The sequence below is a fragment of the Bos indicus x Bos taurus genome, chromosome 16 (genome assembly GCF_003369695.1).
Source record: "Bos indicus x Bos taurus breed Angus x Brahman F1 hybrid chromosome 16, Bos_hybrid_MaternalHap_v2.0, whole genome shotgun sequence".
Lineage (NCBI taxonomy): Eukaryota > Metazoa > Chordata > Mammalia > Artiodactyla > Bovidae > Bos > Bos indicus x Bos taurus.
The window spans coordinates 16,949,036-16,966,971 of NC_040091.1; the positions used below are offsets into that span (position 1 = coordinate 16,949,036).

General features: G+C 37.2%; 1 pseudogene; it reads right to left on the reverse strand.

Moving 5' to 3' along the window:
- Positions 1–16,568: 16,568 nt before the first annotated feature.
- Positions 16,569–17,231, reverse strand: LOC113906262 (annotated as a pseudogene).
- Between the last annotated feature and the right edge of the window lie 705 nt (positions 17,232–17,936).

The window sequence follows — 17,936 nt, forward strand, 5'->3', positions numbered from 1 at the left end:
CAGTGTTTCATTCCTTGATACAGACTCTTCCAAAATCACCAGGGATATCTCGAGAATCTGGTTAAAACAAAGACTCTATTTGAGTGAGTCTGGAGTGAGGCCAAAGAATCAGCATTTCTAATAACATGATGCCAATGCTGCTTGTATGTGGGCTCCTCTTTGAACAGCAAAGCTCTCTGTACCCTCTGACTGGCCCTTTTCTCTGATGCCCCGTGTCAGTTTCTCCCTTCTCTCTGAGTCACATCAGAAAATTAGATCATGGCATTTCAGAAGCTGTCCATGGTTGAAGATCCCCCTCAGAGGATGTGAAAATGTAGAGCCAGTAGTTTGGCTCAAGGAGTGGAAGGCAAAGGATACATTTTCTGTGTAGTGATGAAGCAAAAACAAACTTGACAGCAGATGAAATGAGTATTTTATGGACATGCAATGGCAAAGAGAAATATTTAAGTATTAGTAGCTCAGTCATATCTGACTCATTGCAACCCCACGGAGTGTGGCCTGCCAGGCTCCTCTGTCCATGGGATTTCCCAAAGATTCTTAGGCAAGAATCCTGGCGTGAGTAGCCATCCCCTTCTCCGAGGGATCTTCCCAACCCAGGGACTGAATCCAGGTCTCCTGCATTGCAGGCAGATTCTTTACTGTCTGAGCCCCCAGGGAAGCCCAGAAATATTTAAGGGAGAGAGATAAAATAAGAGAGAGAAGAAAACAATATTAAAGGAATGGGATGAAGCACAAAGGCAATTTCTGTGGCTGAAAAGCTTGACAAGCCATTCAAGAAATACCTGGGAAGTCTCATCCCTCGAAGTTTTGCTCTGTAACTATGTTCTCCTCTCTTGCTGCTGTGGTCACCAGCTTTCAAAAACAGTTAATTGTGAATATTTTTATATTTCTTTAAGGCCCAGGCTTTCTGACCCAAGAGCACTGGCAAGCTTGATTAAAGGATGATTGCTCAGAAGCTCTATATTATATATTGTTCCAAAGAGACTATGGGGATTAGACTCATCTGACCTGGAGAAGTTTGCTCAGATTCTAGGACACTAAAAGTCTAGGTACCTTCCTAATACTTTCCCCAGAAAATACTTATTTTATTTTGCTTTTTTGCAACTCAAAGTGAAGGACTTTCTTTCAACCAGGGGGAGATTGGGCCCCATAGACTGTCTTCTACAAGTTCTAAATCACACAACATTAAGATTCTTACAGATTTCCCTGGTGGCTCAGTGGTAAAGAATCCATATGCCAATGCAGGAGACATGGGTTTGATCCCTGGGTTGGGAAGATCCTACTTGCCTCAGAACAACTAAGCCGGTGAGCCATAACTGGTAAGCCTGTGATTTACAGCCTGGGAGCTGCAACTACTGAGACCACACACCTAGAGCCATGCTCCCCAACAAGAGAAGACACTGCAATGAGAAGCCCGTGCACAGCAACTAGAGAGAAGGCCCCACTTGCTGCAAATAGAGAAAAACCCACCCAGCAATGAAGACTCTGCACATCCAAAATAAATATATAAAAATTTAAGGAAAAAGATTCTTGAGCTGCAGGAACTAGTGAACATTTGGCTGACACTGTACCCCTCCATCGGCATCAGGGCTCCAGGAAATAGCACTGAGATTCCCTATGAGAATTAAACTTTTCTAGACCAGAGATTACATGGTTTCTGTCAACACACACACATAACAATTTCATGCACACACTTATCAGCCACCTGCACAGAGAAGTTCTATGCCAGTTCCTCAGTCTGTAGTGCCTGTATCACTGTTTCCTGGACTCTGACCCTCTAGGTCCCATCACCTAGACTTTGCTTCACTCTTCTGACCCAGGTCCACTGTGACCCCCAGCATTAAGTGCCCTGTTCTTCACTATGACCAACCCAATCCTGTGGTTATGAATATCAATTCTTTGCAGTCTGCTTCTAAACCCTGATTTTAGTCAAATATCCAAGACCTGAATGTGTTAGGTACATCTCTGAAAGACATACTCTCTAATAACTTAGAAGCATTTGATCTCAGAAAATGCAAAGATTAGGTGAAATTCATTTTAAGAACTGTTGAAGCTGCCCAAAACATATTTCAAATATATTTGCTTTCATAAGACTAGTCAAACTCTAAATGGATTATATTTTACTTATTACAACTATTTATTCATAGTACAAGTATGACTAACAATTTCATTGCAATTATTTTAAGCTTGTCTTATCATGCACATAATGTTCTGAAATGTGTATTTATATACTATAGTAATAAAGAATACAATATAATATATACTAACACATATCTCAGGGAAAGCTATGCCTGTGAATAGGCTGTGTGAATAGGCTGATTATCCTATTCTTGTGACTGAATTTGACTCCTAAAACACTCTATGATTAGTTATCTATTTCTTATTAAGTGAAAACAGAAGACTAAATTTGGATCTAAAATGGAAAATACAACGCACAGGCTGAAATTTTATTATAACAGATGTAAGATGCCTTAGTTTAAATCAGTAATATGCTAACAAGGGTTTTAGGATAAATAACTAGGTACCAGTAATGGGGTATAAACATGAATTAGATACAAAGGTAAAAATGAAAACAAGTACACAATTTGTGGAAAAGATAAACCTGAAAATGACTACAATCTTATATGATTTATATTACCATTAAATTTAATGAGAAGTGATACTTGCTGTGAAATGGATGAGCTAGAAAATTCCACTTTGCCTGAAATTCACTATGGGCAAAACCTGATAACCCATAGTCTTCTCCAGATAAAGTTGTATTTATTCAAGCTGTACCTTTTCTCCAAATTCAAATCCTTTTTGGCTGTACTAAGTGTTCTTATATCTTTTTAGGTTGAATTAAGTCTTCTTAATTTTTCCAAAAAATCTTTTCAAGCATCAGGTATACCAAGATATAGTCATTTTGTAATATATTTTAGTTAAAAATCTGTCTCTTTCACAGATAAAAAATTGGGTAATATTAGAGTACTATACATCATGCATGTTCTATCTCCATTATTTAGCACAGTATTAGGGTTTTTCAGTGTTCTCAGAATAATTTCAAATCTTCAGAAATGAGAAAGCAATAAAGATTCACCACAGTTCAGTTCAGTCACTCAGTCATGACCGACTCTTTGCGACCCTATGAATTGCAGCACACCAGGCTTCCCTGTCCATCACCAACTCCCAGAGTTCACTCATGTCCATCGAGTGGGTGATGCCATCCAGCCATCTCATCCTCTCTCGTCCCCTTCTCCTCCTGCCCCCAATCCCTCCCAGCATCAGAGTCTTTTCCAATGAGTCAACTCTTCCCATGAGGTGGCCAAAGTACTGGAGTTTCAGCTTTAGCATCATTCCTTCCAAAGAAATCCCAGGGCTGATCTCCTTCAGAATGCACTGGTTGGATCTCTTTGCAGTCCAAGGGACTCTCAAGAGTCTTCTCCAACACCACAGTTCAAAAGCATCAATTCTTTGGCGCTCAGCTTTCTTCACAGTCCAACTCTCACATCCATACATGACCACTGGAAAAACCATAGCCTTGACTAGACAGACCTTTGTTAGCAAAGTAACGCCTCTGCTTTTGAATATGCTATCTAGGTTGGTCATAACTTTCCTTCCAAGGAGTAAGCGTCTTTTCATTTCATGGCTGCAATCACCATCTGCTGTGATTTTGGAGCCCAAAAAAATAAAGTCTGACACTGTTTCCACTGTTTCCCCATCTATTTCCCATGAACTGATGGGACCAGATGCCATGATCTTCGTTTTCTGAATGTTTAACTTCAAGCCAACTTTTTCACTCTCCTCTTTCACTTTCATCAACAGGCTTTTAGTTCCTCTTCACTTTCTGCCATAAGGGTGGTGTCATTTGCATATCTGAGATTATTGATACTTCTCCCTGCAATCTTGATTCCAGCTTGTGCTTCTTCCAGCCCAGCGTTTTTCATGATGTACTCTGCATATAAGTTAAATAAGCAGGGTGACAATATACAGCCTTGATGAACTCCTTTTCTTATTTGGAATCTGTCTGTTGTTCCAACAACCAGTCTGTTGTTCCATGTCCAGTTCTAACTGTTGCTTCCTGACCTGCATATAATCTCCTTAAAATTTCTTACAGTTATTGTCCCAAGAAATTATATTAGTGCAAAATCTACAGCACAGCACTGATTCTTGATTGTTTGAATAAAAATTGTATTCAATGTTAAAACTGATAAATGTTTTAAAAATACTACAAATGGTTAGAAATGGTCTATGTCAAAAACTTTATAAAGATTTCCCTTGGGTTTATCACAAAAAAATTACCAAATTAATACTATATGATTAGACAAAAGTAGAAAAACCACTTCCTAAGTTAAATAAGTTTATACTATTAAAATCTAAGAAAAATTAGAAGAAATTGTTATCTTAAAAGTATTTTTCTTATAACTAAGTCTCTATAATAAAAGATTACAGTTATCACATGAATTTTTTTTAATTTTTTAACTTTACAATATTGTATTGGTTTTGTCATATATCAACATGAATCCGCCACAGGTATACACGTTCCCCATCCTGAACCCTCCTCCGTCCTCCTTCCCCATACCATTCCTCTGGGTCGTCTCAGTGCACCAGCCCCAAGCATCCAGTATTGTGCATTGAACCTGGACTGGCAACTTGTTTCATTTAAGAAATAAATGTAGGCATGCATTTTTTTTTCTAAAATATCAAATGTAATTTATATCAATTTTTCTCTTTTTTATATCTATCTAAATTTTATCCTAAATTGCTATGACATTGTGAGAGTTACACTTGCTTATTTAAATATTAATATGTTTTTGTTGTTAATAAATTATCATTCTTATAATTCTAATAATCTCATGATCCTAATGCAGAACTATTAAGTCCATAATAATTTTAACTTAGCCTATGTATTTATTGGTGTTTTACTCTCAAAATGAATCCTTTATTTCTCTTTATCTTATATTTGCATGTAAAATGCTTAAATTATATATCAAACTTTTGTTATTTATACTTGTAAATTTGAAGCATAATGCACGTGGATGAACACATCAGATTAAAGAATGCAGTGCAAATGTACTGCTTTGATCAAGTAAGATTATATTATATGTTAATTTCATATTGTTACATATTATTTATGATATTTACTTATTGACAGGGCATCAAAAATAAGCTTCAGTATTCTCTAAAAACATACTGGAAGATAATAAAGCATTTTCCATTACATTCCAAATTTATCATACTATAATATTTTAAAAGAGGTCCTGATTAAATGTCTTATGTTAGATTGTTCAAGTATTACAGCAAAAGATATAACTCTAGTTTGTCAGGGAGCTTCTTACTTTCAAGAGTCAAGCATGTTTATAATTGAATTCTTCTTGAATTTGAAAATAAAATGTCAATAAATGCCTTAACATTAGCCTTAACACAGGCTAAGTTAAAGTCATTATTGAATTAATAGTTTTGCATTAGAATCATGAGATTATTAGAATTATAAGAATGATAATACATAAATAGAATTATATGAATGATAATGTGCCAAGAATGTTCAAACTATGCAACAATTGCACACATTTCACAAGCTAGCAAAGTAATGCTCAAATTCTCCAAGCTAGGCTTCAACAGTACATGAACTGAGAGCTTCCAGATGTTCAAGCTGGATTTAGAAAAGGCAGAGGAACCAGAGATTAAATTGTCAACATCTATTGGGTCATGAAAACTGAAGAAAATTCTAGAAAAACCTCTACTTCTGCTTTATTGACTACACTAAAGCCTTTGACTGTGTGGATCACAACAAACCGTGGAAAATTCTTCAGGAGATGGGAATACCAGACCACCTCACCTGCCTCCAGGAAACCTGTATGCAGGTCAAGAAGCAACAATTCTAACTGGACATGGAACAGACTGGTGCCAAATTAGGAAATCAGTATGTCAAGGCTGCATATTGTCACCCTGCATATTTAACTTATATTCAGAGTACATCATGTGAAGTGCCAGGCTGGATGAAGCACTAGCTGGAATCAGGATTTCCAGGAAATATATCGATAACCTCAGATATGAAGATGACACCACCCATATGGCAGAAAGTGAAGAGGAACTAAAGACCTTCTTGATGAAAGTGAAAGAGGAGAGAGAAAAAGCTGGCTTAAAACTAAACTTTCAAAAAACGAAGATCACGGCATCCGGTCCCATCACTTCATGGCAAATAGATGGGGAAACAATGGAAACAGTGACAGACTTTCTTTTCTTGGGCTCCAAAATCACTGCAGATGGTGAGTGCAGTCATGAAATTAAAAGTTGCTTGCTGCTTGGAAGAAAAGCTATGACCAACCTAGATAGCATATTAAAAAGCAGAGACATTACTTTGCCAAGAAATTTCTATATAATCAGTGCTACAGTTTTTCCAGTAGTCATGTATGGATGTGAGAGTTGGACTATGAAGAAGACTGAGCACCTAAGAACTGATGTTTTTGAACTGTGGTGTTGGATAAGATTCTAGAGAGCCCCTTGGACTGCAAGGAGATCAAATCAGTCAATCCTAAAGGAGATCAGTCCTGGGTGTTTATTGGAAGGACTGATGTTGAAGCTGAAACTCTAATATTTTGGCCACCTGATGTGAAGAGCTGACTCACTGAAAAAGATCCTGATACTGTGGAAGACTGAAGGCAGGAGGGAAAGAGGATGACAAAGGATGAGATGGTTGGATGGTATCACCGACTCAATGGACATGAGTTTGAGCAAGGTCCAGGAGCTGGTGATGGACAAGGAAGCCTGGAGTGCTGCAGTCCGTGGAATTGAAAAGAGCTGGACATGACTGAGTGACTAAACAAAGAATGATAATGAGAATTCATGGGAAAAACTAGAAAAAGCTAGGAACAAAACCAAGAACTAGAAAACAAACTATGGAAGAAAAAATTCCCTTCTATACATAGTATAAACACCCCTGAAGGATGGAATTTATCTTCTCTATATTCCAGTTGAATTATAAATAAAATTAGTATCACAATATTTACAGTAGCTTCAACTAGATTCATTACTTTTTTGTTTACATTACATGAGCATTCTGTGTACGCTCTGTATATTTAAAGCTGCATATATTTGTACATATGACAGAACCCAATTTATGTGTTTAGTTCCTCAGCTGTGTTTTTGCATCATAATTACAAATAAGGTTTAATATTTAGCAAATTTGCTTAATACATGTAAAAACAAAAGTTCCCTAAAGCCACACTACTATATAGCGATTAAATTTTTGAATGTTAGCATTTATTTTGAAAATTTCTTTTAAAGGCAGCTTTAACAAATTTGAAATTCACTGAATTATTTGATGCATATGTTCTTAGTGAAAGCATCATATTAGTAACAGAAACATGTAGAAATTATCAATAATCATTTATGAGAAAGATCCATCTTGTCAGTTCATATTATTTTACATATTGTTTTGTTGGTAATGAGTGTGAAAGTAGGAATTAAATGACTTAATTAAAATAAATTTTAAAATCCAACTTTAATGTAAAATCTGCCTATTTGAACTTAGAAAATGTTTGTTCTATGATAAAGTTTTTCTCATATGGATACAGCATTGCCATTGTAATTCTGGTCTTGACATTAATCTAAGACTTAGACTTCATGCTCTACTCCTTTCAAACACTCATCTGGTTTCTGTTTAGTGTTCAATAAAAATGAATGAGGTAACAGAAATCACTTGCTCAGGTCGAAACTTTTTAATTTTCTACTTGGAAAATCTTTGCACAAATCTTAAAGTACTATTGGAAGAAATTAATGTTGTTCATGTCAGCTAATTTATGTATAAAGTAACTAGTTTGGGAATTATCCATTATATAATGGTCTATTGCCATATCTCCTGGTCAATGTTCCCCAATTTCAGTACATTTGGGTTCCTCATCTTGTCCCCTCTTACTAGCAAGATCTACTTTACAACTTCTTGTTACATTTTCATTCTCATGAAATAGAAGTGAAAGAGTTAGTTTTTCAGTCATGTCCAACTCTTTGCGACTCTGTGGGGCTGCCCGTCACTCTCCTCTGTCCATGGAATTCTCCAGGCAAGTATACTAAGCGGGTTGTTATTTCCTTATCCAGGGGATCTTCCTGACCCCAGGGGTCGAATCCAGGTTTCCTGCATTGCAGGTGGGTTTTTTACCATCTGAGCCACTAGGCAAGCCTTTCATTCTCATGCTATGCTATGCTATGCTATGCTATGCTATGCTAAGTCGCTTCAGTCGTGTCCGACTCTGTGCGACCCCATAGACGGCAGCCCACCAGAGTCACTGGGATTCTCCAGGCAAGAATACTGGAGTGGGTTGCCATTTCCTTCTCCAATGCATGAAAGAGAAAAGTGAAAGTGAAGTCGCTCAGTCGTGTCTGACTCTTAGCGACCCCATGGACTGCAGCCTACCAGGTTCCTCCGTCCATGGGATTTTCCAGGCAAGAGTACCGGAGTGGGGTGCCATTGCCTTCTCCAATTCACCACTTAAGGAAAGTTAAAGTGCCTAATATCCCAATAAGATCATTTTTTTAAAGGGGTAAAAAGCATTTTTATATCCTTATATATTAAATGGGTTCCAAATATAAGATTGCTATGAAATAAGGCATACAGTTTGAATCTTCATTTTATTTGTCTACAAGATCGACATCTATTGATGACTCCTGCCTGTCCCTAGTGCTCTCTTCCCTTGGCCGATGGCACGAAATGACTCTGATGCTCGTGCTAACTCAGCAATAGTCTTTACTGGTCCCTGTTCTTCAATCCAATCCAAGAATTGTTTCTGTTCAGGTTTTTACTATTTCAAGTCATTATTATCCCATTCTTGAATTACTGCAAATCTTTCAAGAGAATTTTCCTTGTCTCTGGCATTTTCCCTCTCTGAAATCATATTCTTTTAGCAACTTTGCATGTTACTGTGTGTATACCTTAACTTAGCACTTATGACACAGTACTGCAACTGTCAATTCAGTTGTCTTGTTATACATCTAGACAGTAAATTCATTAAATATGGAATTATCTTTTTCAACACTGTATTACTAGCTCATTGTAAAATGTGTAAAACATATGATAAGCAAAATACAATTTTCAGTAAACAACCCCCTTGATCTGCTATTTAGATTGCCATCTTGTGTTTTGCAGTGCTTTTTCTATCACATTTATCAGAACACCATAATTATCCAATGGTTCCACTGATTAATCAACCACACACCATTAGCAAACATGGGCCATAGATTTTTGTACCTATCATCATAATGAACTTGTTCTTACAGAAACTGTTAATGCTGTAATGTTACTATTAACTAACAATTCCTTCTATTATTTATTGTTAATATGCAGAAAGTAGAATAAATGGACATTCGATAAACGTTGAGGTAGTGCACATATTGTGTTTTATTTTCTTCTAGGCTCCTAGTCACAAAAAGATCGTCATTAATTAACTAATTAATTCAATACATACTTTTGAAATCACGCTATGGGATAAGAATTTTAAGGAGTTGAAGCTAGAAAAGTGGGTAAAGTCATTCCTGAATCCCCATTAAAATTGGATTACATAGGAAGCTGGAATGTCAGGTCCGTGAATCAAGGCAAATTGGAAGTGGTCAAACAAGAGATGGAAAGAGTGAATATCAACATTCTAGGAATCAGCAAACTAAAATGGACTGGAATGGGTGAATTTAACTCAGATGACCATTAATCTACTATTGCGGGCAGGAATCCCTCAAAAGAAATGGAGTGGCCATCATGGTCAACCGAAGAGTCCAAAATGCAGTACTTGGATGCAATCTCAAAAATGACAGAATGGTCTCTGTTCGTTTCCAAGGCAAACCATTCAATATCACAGTAATCCAAGTCCATGCCCCAACCGGTAATGCTGAAAAAAGCTGAAGATGAACGGTTCTATGAAGACCTACAAGAACTTTTAGAACTAACACCCAAAAAAGATGTCCTTTTCATTATAGGGGACTGGAATGCAAAAGTAGGAAGTCAAGAAACACCTGGAGTAACAGGCAAATTTGGCTTTGGTATACGGAATGAAGCAAGGGAAAGACTAATAGAGTTTTCCTAAGAGAACGCACTGGTCATAGCAAACACCCACTTTCAACAACACAAGAGAAGACTCTACAAATGGACATCCCCAGATGGTCAACAGTGAAATCAGATTGAATATATTCTTTGCAACCAAAGATGGAGAAGCTCTATATAGTCAGCAAAACCATGACCAGGATCTGACTGTGGCTCAGATCATGAACTCCTTACTGCCAAATTCAGACTTAAATTGAAGAAAGTAGGGAAAACCACTAGACCATTCAGGTATGACCTAAATCAAATCCCTTGTGATTATACAGTGGAAGTCAGAAATAGATTTAATGGCCTAGCTCTGATAGATAGAGTGCCTGATGAACTATGGGATGAGGTTTGTGACATTGTACAAGAGACAGGGATCAAGACCATCCCCATGGAAAAGAAATGCAAAAAAGCAAAATGGCTGTCTGGGGAGGCCTTACAAATAGCTGTGAAAAGAAGAGAAGTGAAAAGCAAAGCAGAAAAGGAAAGATATAAGCAACTGAATGCAGAGTTCCAAAGAATAGAAAGAAAAGATACGAAAGCCTTCTTCAGCAATCAATGCAAAGAAATAGAGGAAAACAACAGAATGGGAAAGACTAGAGATCTCTTCAAGAGAATTAGAGATACCAAGGGAACATTTCATGCAAAGATGGGCTCAATAAAGGACAGAAATGGTATGGACCTATCAGCAGCAGAAGATATTAAGAAGAGATGGCAAGAATACACAGAAGAACTGTACAAAAAAGATCTTCACGACCCAGATAATCACGATGGTGTGATCACTGACCTAGAGCCAGACATCCTGGAATGTGAAGTCAAGTGGGCCTTAGAAAGCATCACTACGAACAAAGCTAGTGGAGGTGATGGAATTCCAGTTGAGCTATTTCAAATCCTGAAAGATGATAAGATGAATCTGTGAAAGTGCTGCACTCAATAGGCCAGCAAATTTGGAAAACTCAGCAGTGGCCACAGGACTGGAAAAGGTCAGTTTTCATTCCAATCCCAAAGAAAGGCAATGCCAAGAATGCTCAAACTAACACACAATTGCACTCATCTCACACGCTATAAAGTAATGCTCAAAATTCTCCAAGCCAGGCTTCAGCAATATGTGAACCATGAACTTCCTGATGTTCAAGCTGGTTTTAGAAAAGGCAGAGGAACCAGAGATCAAATTGCCAATATCCGCTGGATCATAGAAAAAGCAAGAGAGTTCCAGAAAAACATCTATTTCTGCTTTATTGACCATGCCAAAGCCTTTGACTGTGTGGATCACAATAAACTGTGGAAAATTCTGAAAGAGATGGAAATACCAGACCACCTGATCTGCGTCTTGAGAAATTTGTATGCAGATCAGGAAACAGCAGTTAGAACTGGACATGGAACAACATAATGGTTCCAAATAGGAAAAGGAGTACGTCAAGGCTGTATATTGTCACCCTGTTTATTTAACTTCTATGCAGAGTACATCATGAGAAACACTGGACTGGAAGAAACACAAGCTGGAATCAAGATTGCTGGGAGAAATATCAATAAACTCAGATACGCAGATGACACCACCCTTATGGCAGAAAATGAAGAGGAACTCAAAAGCCTCTTGAAGAAAGTGAAAGTGGAGAGTGAAAAAGTTGGCTTAAAGCTCAACATTCAGAAAACGAAGATCATGGCATCTGGTCCCATCACTTCATGGGAAATAGATGGGAAAACAGTGGAAACCGTGTCAGGCTTTATTTTTCTGGGCTCCAAAATCACTGCAGATGGTGACTGCAGCCATGAAATTAAAAGACGCTTACTCCTTGGAAGGAAAGTTATGACCAACCTAGATAGCATATTCAAAAGCAGAGACATTACTTTGCCAACAAAGGTTCGTCTGTCTAGTCAAGGCTATGGTTTTTCCTGTGGTCATGTATGGATGTGAGAGTTGGACTGTGAAGAAGGCTGAGCGCCAAAGAATTGATGCTTTTGAACTGTGGTGTTGGAGAAGACTCTTGAGAGTCCCTTGGACTGCAAGGAGATCCAACCAGTCCATTCTGAAGATCAGCCTGGGATTTCTTTGGAAGGAATGATGCTAAAGCTGAAACTCCAGTACTTTGGCCACCTCATGGGAATAGTTGACTCATTGGAAAAGACTCTGATGCTGGGAGGGATTGGGGGCAGGAGGAGAAGGGGATGACAGAGGATGAGATGGCTGGATGGCATCGCTGACTTGATGGATGTGAGTCTGAGTGAACTCCGGGAGTTGGTGATGGACAGGGAGGCCTGGTGTGCTGTGATTCTTGGGGTCGCAAAGAGTTGGACATGACTGAGTGACTGAACTGAACTGAACTGAACAGTTAGAATATGTGGATATAGTTCAAATAATTAAAAAAAATGCATCTTAGAAATAGGAAATAACTGGATCCTTTGAGAGCATAAAATAAGACAAACTAGTCTAGAAGATAAGAGGGAAGTAGAAAATTGTGAAACTGAGGAGGTCAGTGAAAAATGAAGACTATCATTTAAAGAAGCAAGACCAGGAGCTTAGAAACCTGAATGAATAACTGGGTAAAATGAAATTACAGACTGATGGGAAAAGAGAAAAGCATCATTGGAGTGGTGGGCACTAAAGCAAAGTCTTTCATTTGGGACAGGTGGTGTTTTGAGATGCTTGTGAAATACCCAAGTGGTTAGTTCTAAGAAATAATCAACACTAAGGACGTGAGGCCAAAGAATTAGCTGTGGACCTCAGACATGTACATGTGAGACTGTAGTATGAGAAGATTATAGGCCACACAGGAGTACGTGCCATCATCTGTGGCAGGTTTAAAGAGTGAAAATTTTAAGACCTTGGCTGTGGCTCTGATAGTCCCCCAATATTAACCAAAAAGCAAAGGAGAAGCCTGTAAAGGAATCTGACATGAGCCAGAGACAGAAAGCCAAGTGAATAAAATGTCCCAGCACCAAAGACTGTATTGAGGAAGAGGTCAACAGTCTAATACTCTGGGTGTCAAATATGTATGAAAAAAAAAAGTTTCCACTGGATCCATTGGCACATAATGTATGAAACTCATTTTGCTCAAAAAGAACAAAAACAGAATGTTAGAAGTTGATTAGAAAGAGTTTAGGGAGGGAGGAAAAAAGTAAATGTAAATATTTTTTTGAAGATATGGCTGTGAAAAGAGAATGGGAGAAACTAGAGCCCGTGGGGATGCTGAGGAAAGTACCAATAAAGGGAAACAGGTGGAACAGAATTAAAAAAGAAGATAACTGAAAATTTAGGTCTCTTAAAAGAGACTGGAATGAGAGTTACACTGGCATCAGGAGAAGAGAATATTATTCCACCACAGCAATAAGAAGTAGGAAAGAACAACTTCAACTACTGTAGGTTTGCATATTTAATGGGAGAAAATTGAAAACAAAAGAAACAATATTTTTAGAATTTTCTATGAAAATATGGCAGCTTAAATATTGGCTATGTTTTGGAAGAGAAAGCAGGAGATAATAGATAAGCAAAATGAGAGAAGACGGTCAGAATGTGTGGAGATTATAGGTGTTACTGCAGAGTAAATTTACAGAAGTTGTGAACATTTCTTAAATAGCACTGTTCAATGATGACGGTAGTTTTTAGGTGAACTGATAATTGCTATTGTACTGTAAATTCTAAGCTGGTTATTTTCTTTTATTCCTCTAAATTCAAAAATAATACTTGTCTTTTCGTCATTGCTAATTACTCATGACCTTGAATTTTTAACTTTTTTGTTGCAATCTATTTTACATAGGGTAAATGTGTACATATATTGATTTCCACTGTGATGATTTTCAACATATTCATCAACTGTGTAAACCATACCACTATCAAAATACATAAAATTCCTGTTGGCTTAGAAAGACCCTTCATGGAACTTCTTTTTCTCCTCTACATGAGATTTCTACTGTGAGTATTTCAAAACAGATTGGTTTGATGGAGCTCCAGTGTTTCATAAAAATGGAATCTTAGATTGTGTACTCATTTATATCTGCTTCTTCCACTCCTTATAATGATTATGACATTCATTCACATTGCTTTCATTGATCATTACTTGTTTTTTTTTTTTTTTTTAATATATTCCTACATGGTATTACATTGCAGGATGATGCCATAATTTGTTTATCCATTATTCTTTAGTTGACGTTAGGATAGTTCCCAATTACTAGCTATTACATGCAAATATCCTTGTACCTGCTTTTGGATTTCAGCTTCTATTTTTCTTGTCTGAGTACTTAGGAGTGGAATTGCTATGTCATAAAGTTATTATAATTTATTAAAGAAGGAGCTGCCAAAGTTACTTTCCAAAGTGACTGTACTATTTTAAGCTCCTTTTAGCAATGTATGGAGAATTTCTGCTGTTCCACATCCTTATCAAAAATGTTTGTTGTCACTGTTTATACCATTTTGTTTTTGAATTTTTGTCTTTCTTCTATTATTGGTTTATAGGCTATCTGAATAATTCATTTATTTTGGAAAGAAGTTCTTGTATATATAATAATAGTAGTAGTAATAACTATTATTATTATACTTTTAAGGCTTCCATAACAAAATAGCACAGTCTGGGTGGCTTAAACAACAGAAATTTATTTCTCACAATTCTGGAGGTTAAATGTTCAACATCAATGGGTCAGCAGATTTGGTTTCTCCTTAGACCATTCCCCTTTCCCTGAAAGACTGCCACGGTATTATTGTGTTCTCATGTCACCTTCTCTCTGAGTACATATAACCCTGGTCTCTCTCTCTCTCTTCTTTTGAACATATCAGTCATATTGAATTGGGGCCCCATGCTTATATCCTTCTTTAACCTTTATTAACTCCTTAAAAGCCCCATCTCTGAATACAGTCATATTGGAGAGCCATATGAATTTTGGCTTCAACATATGAATTTTGGAAAGACAAGTATATATAAACATATTATTATTTTATATAAATATAAAGCATTTCCCCATCCTGTTCTGCCATTATTTTGTGAAACATATCTTTTTATGGGCAGGTTTTAACTTTGAAGGAACCATCTTATGCTTTTCTAAAAATGTTACACTTTCTGGGTCCAATTTAAGAAATACTTGCTCACTCAAAATCTGAGAAAATATGTGCCTACATTTTCTTCTAGAAACTTTTTAATACTTGTGTTTATATTTATCTTAATGATTCATCTCAAATTAATTTTTGATGTATGGTGTGAGATAAATGACAAGTTTCAACGTTTTAAAGTTTTATAAGTTGTCCCAGCCATTTGTTTCAAAGATTTTCCATTTTCCTTGGAACATATTTGACATGATTTTTTTAAAAAATGTTTTTTTACTAGTTTATCTAACATTTATCTCTATGATTTTTTTTATTTTAATTGGAGGCTAATTACAATATTGTATTGGTTTTGCCATATATCAACATTAATTCACCACGGGCGTACACGTGTACCTCATCCTGAACCCCCCCTTCCACTTCCCTCCCCATACCATCCCTCTGGGTCATCCCAGTGCACCAGCCCCAAGCTTCCTGTATCTTGCATCAAACCTGGACTGGCGATTCATTTCTTATATGATATTATACATGTTTCAATGCCATTCTCCCAAATCATCCCCCACCACCTCTCCCACAGAGTCCAAAAGACTGTTCTATACATCTGTGTCTCTTTTGCTGTCTCACATACAGGGTTATTGTTACCATCTTTCTAAATTCCATATATATGCATTAGTATACTGTATTGGTGTTTTTCTTTTTGGCTTACTTCACTCTGTATAATCGGCTCTGGTTTCATTCACCTCATTAGAACTGATTCAAATATATTCTTTTTAATGGCTGAGTAATACTCCATTGTGTATATGTACCACAGCTTTCTTATCCATTCATCTGCTGATGGACATCTAGGTTGCTCCCATGTCCTGGCTATTATAAACAGTGCTGCAATGAACATAGGGGTACATGTGTCTCTTTCAATTAAAAATATTTTTGACCATTTAAGTGTGTGAGGAAAGTATTAGTCGCTGGACTGTATAGCCCACCAGGCTCCTCTGTTTATGGAATTCTCCAGGGAAGAATACTGGAGTGGGTTGCTATTTCTTCCTCCAGGGGATTTTCCCAACCCAGGGATCGAGCTCTGGTCTCCAAATGTCTTTGTACCTTTCTATCCTCAGGTCCACGCCACACTCTTTTGGTTAATGTGGAAATAGAGTCAGTTCCGTTCAGTCTTTTAGTCGTGTCCCACTCTTTGCGACCCCGTGGACTGCAGTACTCCAGGCCTCCCTGTCCATCACCAACTCCTGGAGTTTACTCAAACTCATGTCCATTGAGTCAGTGATGCCATCCAACCATCTCATCCTCTGTTGTCCCCTTCTCCTCTTGCCTTCAATCTTCCCATAACTCAAAGCAAATTAGTGTATGTCTTTTTAATTGGTTTTTCTTTTTAATGATCACTTGGCTATCCATATTTTTTAAAGTGAGATAATTTATTGTCATTTATTTTAAAATCAATTTTAATATAATCTAAACACATTCCATTTAGAAAACCCTGAGGAATCAATATACAAAAGTTGATGATATTATATCTGGATAAAGTTGGCAAGCTCTCTTACTTACTTTTAGTCCAGGAAATAGCATCAAGGAAACCTAATATATTGGAATAGATGTGTGAAGTTTGGCCCTCTGTTAACCTGAAGTTGTCAATAATTAGAAACAGATGTGAAATTTCATTGGTTCCCCTGGAACCATTTAGACTCCTTACACATATTCTATCTATTAATACTTTTTAAGCATACTATCTCTCCTAGGTCCAAATATTCTGGAATAGTCTGCAGTATTAATCTTGCAAAAAAAAAAAAAATCAATCCCTAAGCCATCAAAACACAGTTTGATAACTGGCACAAATGCTTCAACAGCTCCTAAATCTTTCACTTTTTCCTGTAAATTCAATATATAGAATGAGGTGAAAAACTCACTTCAACCAATATATCTTGGTGCAACACACATCAGTATTGGCACCTTTTGTAGGCATTCCTAATTGGCAAGATCCAAGCATAAACATTTTACCTTCAACATTTTCAATTACAGACTGTGGAAGATTCTTGCTTTCGCCAATTTCTTGTATCCACTCTTTCATTAGGCTAAATTTCCCAATGTTAGAGTCCTGCATTGCAGTTCCTCTTACTCTTCAGAAACCACAAAGGGCTTCAGAATTTCAATTAGTTTAAGTCAGTCTCCTTTTGGATCTGCTAAACAGATAGCATGGCTCAGACGGTAAAGTGTCTGCCTACGATACAGGAGACCCAGGTTCGATTCCTGGGTGGGGAAGATCCCCTGGAGAAGGAAATGGCAACCCACTCCAGTACTCTCATCTGGAAAATCCCATGGACGGAGGAGCCTGATGGGCTACAGTCCATGGGGTCGCAAAGAGTTAGACATGACTGAGTGACTTCCCCTCCCTTAAACAGATAGCATAGGATGCTATAATGCTTGTGTGGTTGCTGCATTTGTTGTGATCCCTGAGTTGTTAATAGAAAGAACATCACCTTCTGCACAGGGACGACGTAGTCACTTTCCTAGGACAACAGTTGTCACCAAGGACCTGAGATAGAGGGAAGGAGGAGTCCTGCCTCTGCCCTGAGTCCAACTGCCTAAATAAAAGATACACATTTAAGTGTATCTTGTCAATTTCTGCCAAAAGACTGCTAGAATTTGGAGGCAAATATTTTGGAAAGAAAGGACATCTTACCAGTTTGAGTCTTCTTATTTATGAAGGTTTATTCATCTTTTCATTTGTCTTTTTTTTTTCTTTCCTTTTTTCCATTTTTGAGAAGTTTTAAATAAAGAATTTATACAACTTTTGACAAATTTCAATTTAAACCCAAATATTCTATTTCCTTATTTTGCTTTAAATTGGAAATGCTA